Genomic DNA, 10,028 nt, shown 5'->3' with positions numbered 1-10,028 from the left:
CATTCAAACAAAGAAAAAAACCCTAAACCCCACAGATTCCTTCAAATGCTAAATGTTGATTTTCCACTGTTTTGCATAGACCAGATATAATTCTTAGCATAAAGTGAATTTTTTGCTTGCTTTTGAAAATTACTTGCTCCAGTTACTGAGCAGTTGGTGATATGTTGAGGGTTTAGGAAAGCAGGGTGGAAAGCTTGTAGATTTTGTGGTTGGTGCATCTTGCAGTTTGAGACAGTCCTGTCTCTTCTCTCTTTCAGTGGAATTCAACCCTTCTACCCCAAATTGCTCTGAGCAGTATTGGTTCTTGTGTGAGACAAGGGGGAATGCAGCCCAAGTGGAACAAAAATCAGGAAAATCCTACACCAGGCCAGGAAATCCAAAAGAGACAAACCACCACATTCTACTGACAGAGTGTCAGCTACAGCATCACCACTAATACCATGTAATCCTACCTTTACAGATCTTGGTTATCAAAAGGGATGGATTAGTTGGGTCAAACCTGAGCAGAGATGCATATTTTAAAAGATGCATATTTTAAAAGATACATATTTGAAAGTCAGATTCTGGCTGCTTCAGTTCTTGATCAATTTTGTCAGTTTGTTCTGCAAAGACTGATCCCAGATGTTTCCTAACAGGCTGTATGAAAAGGGGTATTTATTTCATTTTAATATGGAAGATGTGTTGAAAGGCTTTTTTTAAAATAATCTGTCTTTCCTATTTTCTAGATTTCAATGTGAATGACATGATGGTCCTCATTTTTTTCCCCAAAAACCACATGGAAACGTGCAGTGGTTAGTCAGGCGTCTGTCTATCTCCAGATAATATGTAGTCCATTGCTAACTTTAGCACAACACATTGTATATCTTAAATATCTCTTTGTCTCTGTCATAAACTTAGGCCAGTACAGAAACTATAATCTAGTTTATTAAATAAGCTGATTAGTGTTTATTTAATTGGGTAAATGAGAAGGTAATAGCACACAAAGCTGAAGAACCTTAGTAGTGGAGTCTGACAGGAAAAACAGATATAAAAACCACTAGCATGGGGAATCAGGTCTCATTTAAAAATTAAATTGTATAAATTTATTCAATTACCTTGAATTAATTCCTGAGTGTACACATGCACACATTGTGAAATATCATTAAGATCCATCACAGTCATATTGATTTGAATTATTTCTCTGCAATAACAGAGATTCATATTCTACTTTGTAAACTGAATCAGCTTTTCAAGATTTCTGAACTCCAACAATTCAACAAAGAAAAGCAAGGAAGACCAAGAAACTATCCAAAATCAAACCTGTGACTATTGTGGGATACAACTAGCTTAGGCATCCTGAATCTCACCCCAGCAGCACCAAGTTTACCACAGACTGCATAAACCTGGCCAAAAGCAGCTGGTCAAGTCTTCCTTCCTTCCTTCCTTCCTTCCTTCCTTCCTTCCGCCACTTCCTTCCGCCACTTCCTTCCGCCACTTCCTTCCGCCACTTCCTTCCGCCACTTCCTTCCTTCCTTCCGCCACTTCCTTCCGCCACTTCCTTCCGCCACTTCCTTCCTTCCTTCCTTCCTTCCTTCCTTCCTTCCTCTGTGATTTGTTTAACCCACACAGTAGATACCCTCAGAATGACTTCACACATCTCTCTTATGAAATCTTCTAATATTACAGGGATACAATGCTCTTTGTGACTTGGAAAGGGTGTTGTGTGTTTGTGTTAAAAGGCAGTTTTTCCTTTTGAATATGCTAGCACAGAGCATAATTTCCATTCCTAAGAATGACCTGATGCTATTTGTTGTCAAACTCTGATGCCTTAGACATATATGGTATAACAATTTTTTCCTTGTAAGGGCAGAAAACTCAGAATTTTTGGCTCCATCTGTTCAAGGCCTTTATTCCTTTGGTTCAGGACATCACTTTGTCATTGCAGGCTCTGTGTAGCAAAACCAAAGCCCACTCTTGCTGTGATTGGAAAAGTCCATATAACATATTTTTCCTCCAAAATTATAAAGACACCTTTCAGATAAATTTCAATACCAGTAAGTTTAGTGAAAGAAAACTGCACACGCTCAGTGTCATGGCTCTTTTTGACTAAATATCCTCATTGCTGGGCTGTTGCTCTCTGATCTGGTGCGATTATGGAGAATGCTGTGGATTTAATGATCCATCTCTATCAACTAAAGCAGTGCTGCACCTCAGTGTTGTGGTTACCTTTGAGAGTGCCATGGAGATGTTACCACTGACTTTTGGAGGTCTTTTAAGAGATGTGTTATTCAGAGTATATTGCTCTAATCACATGGGCTCACCAATTTAAAACTGCTCTGTTCAAGGCAAGGGACTGCACTAAGTTTTATTATTTCAAAGTGAATATGTTTATATTTAGAATATATTCACTGCTTACAAGTCGAGTCTATAAAATCAGGGGGAAATCTGGTAGACTGAGTGGATTTTTTTCTTAAAGGAAACTTCAAAGGTATATGTCTTTACTGTATAATATTGGAAATTCAGCCTTGTCACTGTAAAACACAGATCTCTAAATGTTTCCATCCTCAACATTTTTTTCAAATGGCAAGATCCAAATTAACATGGGTGAATTCTTATCTATGTGAATATGAAGGGGAGAAAGCTCTTTACATATATTTAAGCAAATAAAGATCACTAGTCTATACAAAAATAATTTATTGAAATTTTTCAGAATGTATTGAAAAGGATAATGTCACAGTATTAGGAGAACTTGCAATTAGATTCAGGAAGGCTGTTAAATTGGCTTATTAAATTCAATCTGCAATCTGAATAGCACTGAAGGTTTGGAAGAAAAAATTGTGTCAGCTAGTTATGTCCACTGTTGCTGTGACAACAGGATTGGAGAACAGTATGTTTAAAACAAAACAACCTTTCCCAAAAATAACCACCAAACCCAACAGAAGAACATTCTGCTGGCCCCACTAAACCCTAATAACCAGACAATAACAACATGATGCCATTCCAACTTAATGAAAATGAATCATGTAAGTATTGAAATTGTGCCTGCTGCTGTTGTCTAGAATAATAGTAAACTCAGATATGGATAAGTCAAATTAAAGTCAGTGTTGTTGAGCATTTTCTAATTTAGATAAACTGTTATGTATAAACCTCAGTGTGTTTTTACTGAATTTTTGAAGGAGCGTGTTTGACCTCCTGTTCCATGATGCATGGGGGTCCTGCAGAGGGAGCATTAGATGCTTGCAGACAAGCTTTGTGTTTTTAGCCACGGCTTGTGCTGAGCTCTGTTACAGGCTGAGCACTTCTGAAAAATCTCTTCTCCGGGGGTCCTGCAGAGGGAGCATTAGATGCTTGCAGACAAGCTTTGTGTTTTTCGCCACGGCTTGTGCTGAGCACTTCTGAAAAATCTCTTCTCTCTTTGGGAGTCCAAATGGAAATGGACTCCCATATCTTACCCATAGCTGCTACTTGAGTTGCTGTTATTTGTGCTTTTCATATAAGGTTTTGTCTCTAGTTTGTGGACAAAACTAGATAATTTGCTTGTTGTTCTGTTGCGGTCACCTCCCTACCTTTATCTCTGTACTTGTAGCTGGATATTTCCAGTGCACAGAAACTGTTATTTCGAACTGCAGGGTCACAGGCCACAGCATGGTAACAGTGCCAGGCAAGGATAATTGTTCTCTTAAAATTAAGAGAACAATGTTCTTTTAAATTTTAAGAGAATGTTGTTCTCTTAAAATTAATTCCATTTGGTTAGGACAAATTACAGTAGGTATCCTCAAGTTGTAAAGATAAGGGCAGAGATGGACAATTATCCTGATTTGAACTGAATGAATTTGCTGATTGAGGAAGGTCTGCACAGGCCACAGCATGGTAACAGTGCCAGGCAAGGGTAATTGTTCTCTTAAAATTAAGAGAAAAATTCCATTTGGTTAGGACAAATTACAGTAGGTATCCTCAAGTTGTAAAGATAAGGGCAGAGATGGACAATTATCCTGATTTGAACTGAATGAATTTGCTGATTGAGGAAGGTCTGGTTGTTGGAGGCATAGACAAAAAGGAGAGATAGAAAAGGCTAAATTTTATATCTGCCACCTAAAATATGTCTGCTGAGCTATAATTCAACTAAGTAACAGCAAGTAAATCTAATTAATCTCTAATTAAGCCCATGAGTCTTAGCTAAGAGAGGGTTTGGTTTCTTAAAAATAATAATAAAAAAATTCCCTTCACCACCAAAGACTGTGTTTTCAGACTTTTCTAGCCTTAATTGCAGTCCCAAACACCTTAAGCAATTTTCTGGGCCAATTAAATCAGGGCAGGGGCTAGATTAACATATTGCAGTGCATTTGGTGTGCTTGCTTGCACATTTGGTGTGCTTGCTTGCTGGAGTTAAATGGTTTGAAAAGTGAAGAACAGCCTGGCCCCCAGACCTAGATCTTGCAGCTGGCATTGCTCTGCAATTACTATGGCCACTTCAGATCTTTATGGGTAATATTTTTTCTTCTGATGCCTAAGGAGACTTAGAAGTAGGAGAAGCAGCAAAATAAAGAAAATAATAAAAAAAAAGAGAACAAAAGCTGGCGCAAAAAAAATTGTGCCTTTTTTATTACCAGGAATTTTATGTGGTGAGAAAAGATTCCAGTGAACAAGAGTCCTTCTTTGTGTGCTCTGCAGTATATTCAGCATTGTTTATGTTGTCTATACAAAGGAATGAAGTTTTGCAGTGACAGTTTTTAATATACATCTAACTTAATGCTACTTTGGAGGATGATTCACTGTATGGGAACAGGCATCAATATTTAACACGAGGTGACATTTTCCCTGTGTTTTTGGAAGAATTTATACAACCTAAAAGACAGTGAAATTTGATAATGCTTTTCCCAGTACTGCCATGGAGGATCTGTAGAGAGTCCTCTTTCTGTGACCTGCATCTGCTGAGTATGAGCTTTATGTGATGCATTTGTCTATTTTCTAAAGGGTTCATTAAGAAGAGACACTGGAATAAGCTAAATATGCTGTTTATGTGAGCTGCTCCATTTCATCCAGCCTTGAAAAATATTGTTTCACTGCCTGGTTCTCTGTTGACCTTAGATTACTCATTTGCTACTGCATTTATATTTCATGCAATGGAAATTGAATGAAACAAGTTTCAATCTGCAAATATAAAGGAAGAGGACACAGTAACATCAAACATGAGAGATGAGAAACAAATTTGAGAAAATCTGGATGAAAATTATATTTATTATATTTTTGAAATTGGAGAGTACCTTTTACAGCAGTAGGGTGAAATGGAGCTCATAGCAGCACACAAGTTCACGTAGGGGAGGGACCTTGCCAATTCTAGAGCACAGATAGGTCACACAGATGTGATGAAGGGCACAAGCCCTTTTTTGCTCAAAGTTGTATCTCAGAGGGTCTATACACCTGTAAAACCTTCTAGGTGCCTACATTTGTGCAGAAGCGTAATTTTAGGGATCCTAGGTTTTGGCAGCTTAGCATCTCTACCTTATCCATATGACCTGGTGAGGATTCACAGGCTGGATGTTTCCATGCATCCTTCACAGAGTAAATATGGCCTTGCATGTGTGCTCACACCTTCAGGATTTTTTTAATGAAAGCTGAAAAATTTTAAGTAATTTTTTAAGATGGAACGCTTGGTGATATTACAAATGATTCTTTAGCATTTTAAAGTAATATGGATTTTTTTTTTTTAAGCAATTGTTCTAACTGGAAGAAACTGAGGTAATTTAAAAAGCAGAAAGAACCTGACTGATGACATTTGCCAAGATGGGAAACTGGCACTCCAATGTTAAACTATTTTAAATAAGGAATATCTGTGGAAGCATGAGCCAGCAGAGGCTTATCTGTCTTTCTAGTATTATTAATGCAAATTCCTTTTGAGCTGCAAGATTATAAAGTTTGTGTCACTAAGTCAAACAATTATATATGAAAGGTGTGAAATATAGACCATGCCAGAGTAGTGTGACCCTTTTGGATAGTGGCAGATTTTAAATGCTTGATTTCCTACCTTTTTTCTCCTAAGTAAGTCTGGATTTCCTTGTCAGTTAATAAGCATTTAAGCAAATTGTGTATTCTTATCAAAGTTTGTGGCAGTGAACTGTAGCAGCATTATAAAATGGCATTTTGAGGAAGAGTATCTTTTCATGGCTGTCCTGATGAAAAGGACTGTCAGATCCATCTGGTATTATCTCAATTTTTTTTCTGCTGTTGTTGCCAATATTGAAAAGAACAAACTGGCTGTAACAGGGCCTGCAGTGCTTCTTTCTGTGACTTCTGCTGGTTGATTTCCTTGACCAGGAGAGTCACTGACGTCCTAGGAGAGGGTGCTTTGCAATGATTCATCTGTGACTTAAGGCACAGGACAAACAATACTGCTGGGTGCATGTGGGTGGCTGCCTTAGGGAAGGCAAAACGTGTCAGAGTCCGCTGGAGAGCTGGGAAGGCTGATTGTAGTTGTAGTCACATCTGAGCACAGCTTGTTCCAGCTTTAAAAGAAATTCATGTTTGTTTGCGATTTTCATACTTTGAATGTGTATCTTAGTCTTTTTTACATGAACTGCTAATAATACCAGTGTAGTATGCAAGCTGTTCAGGTATTGGGCTATGTTAGAAATGCACAATCAGTTGATTTGATTGCAGTAAGAAAGGTCTTCATCAGATTCTAGCTCTGTAAAAACTTTACTGATCTTAGCAGAACAGAACGTTCCATTCTGGGGTGTCCTGAAATATGTTATCCCTGACTGGTTTGAGTTTAGGTGAACTTTAAGATGAGCTGGCACCAAGTTCTACTTGATTAAAGGGGTCAAAAAAAAATCAGATCTCTTGTACTGCAAGTTCCTATTTCTAATTTTTTCTGATTTGATATAAATAGTGGCATAAGTATTCCTAACATCAGACTGACTATTGTGTGTGGAATGAAGCCTGAGGCTGGTAGAAATTTCGATGAGCTTGTGTTGGAAGCATTTCCAACCCAGAAAGGGCTTAGTGTAGCAAATCTAGAGTCAGACAGTAGCTCAGAGCTGCATACCAGATGAGGTATGTAAAGAATAGAAATTATTTATTCTAAATGGGCATGAAGAAACACAATCTGGAAAGTAAAAGAATAAAGTTTTTGCTCAAACATTTGGCACCACCAACAAAAACCAAATTAGATTCATGTCCATGCTCTGCTCTGGCCTTGCAACGTCCTTAGCAAATTCCATAAAATATCCATCTGTGTGAAAGGCAAAGTGCTGCAAAGGAAAATTGAGCATGATGGCAAAGCACAAAAGAACAATGCACATGAGGTACTTGCTCAGAATCTGCTCTGCTCCACAACGCTGCCTCTGCAAAAGGAGTTTGCCTTTGATGGTTTTTCATCCTTTGCTGAATGTTAGGTGCTTGAACAATGCCTCACTTTGAGCCAATGCAATCAGTCTACAGAAACATGTAGCCATAATCCCTCAGTTCAGCACAGCCTTGTGTTTTTTCCCAGTTAATAGGATACCTCATATTTCCAGTAGAATAAAACAATCACTTGAAAAACTGGTAGGAATAAAATTTAAAAAAAATATAATGTTCTTTCCTATGCAATTTTAATTAAAGTCTTGAGTTTTAAATATGGATAATTTAATTTGGGGTGATGCTCTGGCTTAACAACCAGGATATTTTTAAAAACTTGTAACTATTACACTGATGATTAAGTGTTTAAAGTTTGAATTTTGAGATAAATCACATTGGCTCTGTGTGTGTGAAGATTCAAAACTAAAAAGTACCATAATGCATTTTACATTTACACAGAAATGAATCTCCTTCACATAGTTTGATTTTTTTTATTTTTTCTGTTTTGACCTCCTGGGAATTTTGGATCGCAACTCAAAACTTGACTGCTGGTATTTCATATCCAAGCTTCTGGTTCTTGGACATGGTAATGCCTTTTGCCATGTTTTATTCATCTGCTTTCCATCCAGATCCATCATAAATCATTAGGCCAGTAATTTTAAGGAGCAGTTCTGAGAAATGGTTTAGTTCTCTTTCAGTAGTCCTAGTCCAACTAATTTTCACATCTGTTTAATATATTTTCATAGAAGTACTGAAGTTATACTGTCTCCTTCCTAATGCTGTCTTCTCATCCAAAATTACCCACTAAGAACATTGAGTTTTGGTGAGGTGAATGATTCTAATCTCTGGTAATAATGTGGAGAGCTCCTGGCACACAAAAATGAATGTTAGGATCTGAACACTCTATACAGATATACATAAAATATTATCATGCCTGTTTAAATCTGAAAAACAAAAAGGACAAAGAAGCTTTTATAGAGCTTGAGTGTTTCCTAGGGCAAAGTAGCAGGCCACATTCAGAATTTGGCTTCTACTTGGCTCCTACATGGCTCTTTAACTACTCATTAATCTGCTCTTCCTTTCTAAAACTCATTGTAGAAATGAGATGTTTTTCAAAGTCTTTTCTTCAGCTACTTTTGCCATGTTAAGAGGAAAAAAACCTTTAAGTCTTGAGCTATACTATATTTAAACTATTAAACTATACTGTGACATTAGAATGGCAAGAATATGATTTTCCTCAGGAAAGGCTGTAGAAAATAAGCAGTAAATCTGTTATGACAAGTGAAAAGTGCATAAATGTTATAATCTTCACTGACAAAATCATATCTTGGTTTAGGCAAGATTAGACTTCAAAGCATGGTTGTTCTTTGTGCTACGCTAAATTCTGCATCTTTGCTTCGAAGGTGAATTTAATTATGGAACAGAAATTCACGGAACATCAACGTCATGTAGGTCAGCTACAAGGATTGTGTGACGGTTCATGATTTGCAGTGGAACCTCAAAATCAATAATTCACCTCAGGGAGTAGGGCGATGGCTGAGTGCACTGCTCATGCTGAGCTTTTAGCACCTGGTTTGGAGAGTAAAAGAGCTCCAGACATGTTGGTGTTTGTGTTCTCAGCTGAGACTAATGCACATTTTGGAAAGAAAGGTCTGCTTTAAAGATTTCTTTTAAATATAGGTGTCCTGCAGTTTTACACCATCTGGAGCTTTGGCCCAAAGTGTTTGATCTGTCTTTGATGAGGTGAGGGCAAGATTTCTGTGCCTGAGTGATGGCAGGAATGCTATGTAGGTTAGAACCCTTGGGCAGAGCTGCACTTGAAAGGTTCTAATGAGTGACAAGGTAAGCCCTTTAAAAATGCAATGACAAAAAAAAAAAATAAACCAACCCAGCACACCCTTTGAATAGTACTTACAAGAGGAAAAAATAGATATAGAATATGAAATAGTGTAAAATAAGTGGATTCATGCAAATTGATATCTCTTGTTCTCAGCTGGGTCAATGGGTGTATTGTGTTATTTAAGAAAAGAAGCATGATACGATTGATAAATATCAAGTAATTTTTAGGATGGTTTTAATGAGTGTTAACAAGTGGAGTCCTGTTGTTTAAAAAAAACAAATTAACAAAAAAAAATTCCTCAAGTCCCAGAAGGTATCTATAGCAATAGTTTAAAAATTTCAATCTAAAATGGACACTCATTTGTCTCAGTGCAAAATCCTCAGTAATTTTTATGGGAAACTTGAAATGCCTGGTCCCTTCAAATGCTGGAACTGTACAATTCTACATCAAGATTCCTCTTTGCCTACTGCCCACATTAATTTTCTTCAGCTTGAAAAAAAATGAAGACATTGTAATTAACAATAAACCAACTCCCTGTCACAGATTCAGTGTTGGGAGCAGAACCTGCCCAGTTTGAAGGGGTGTGAAGACTTTGTTGGCTTACAGGGACTGAGAGCACTGCAGAGATGACACATTTGATTTCTGCAGGGAAGGGGAAAACTGACTGCTCTAACTGATGACATTCCCTGTTGGCCAGAGGGAGTGGAGGGAAAATGGCAAGGCTGATACTGCAGTAGGAAATGTGATGGCAATAAAATTGAGATAAAGAAAATACTGTCGCGAAGAGCACTTCTCTCCTTAAGGTTTTACCTTTTTAGACTTTGAGAAGTTCCAAACAACCAAGAAAGCGCATCTGAGTGATGGATGCTAC

At 37.5% G+C, this 10,028-nt stretch overlaps 1 long non-coding RNA gene across 1 annotated transcript in view; it reads left to right on the top strand.

Moving 5' to 3' along the window:
- Positions 1-2,934: 2,934 nt before the first annotated feature.
- LOC120506226 overlaps positions 2,935-10,028 on the top strand; it is a 93,487-nt gene continuing 86,393 nt past the window's right edge. Inside the window, exon 1 of the long non-coding RNA XR_005628452.1 lies at positions 2,935-3,002. This is a non-coding gene — a long non-coding RNA (uncharacterized LOC120506226). The remainder of the gene's footprint in view (positions 3,003-10,028) is intronic.

This window comes from Passer montanus, unplaced genomic scaffold (genome assembly GCF_014805655.1).
Source record: "Passer montanus isolate IOZ18808 unplaced genomic scaffold, ASM1480565v1 scaffold38, whole genome shotgun sequence".
In the NCBI taxonomy this organism is placed as follows: Eukaryota; Metazoa; Chordata; class Aves; order Passeriformes; family Passeridae; genus Passer; species Passer montanus.
The sequence above is the reverse complement of the archived record's forward strand: the minus strand, read 5'-3'. Positions and strand labels throughout refer to the sequence as shown.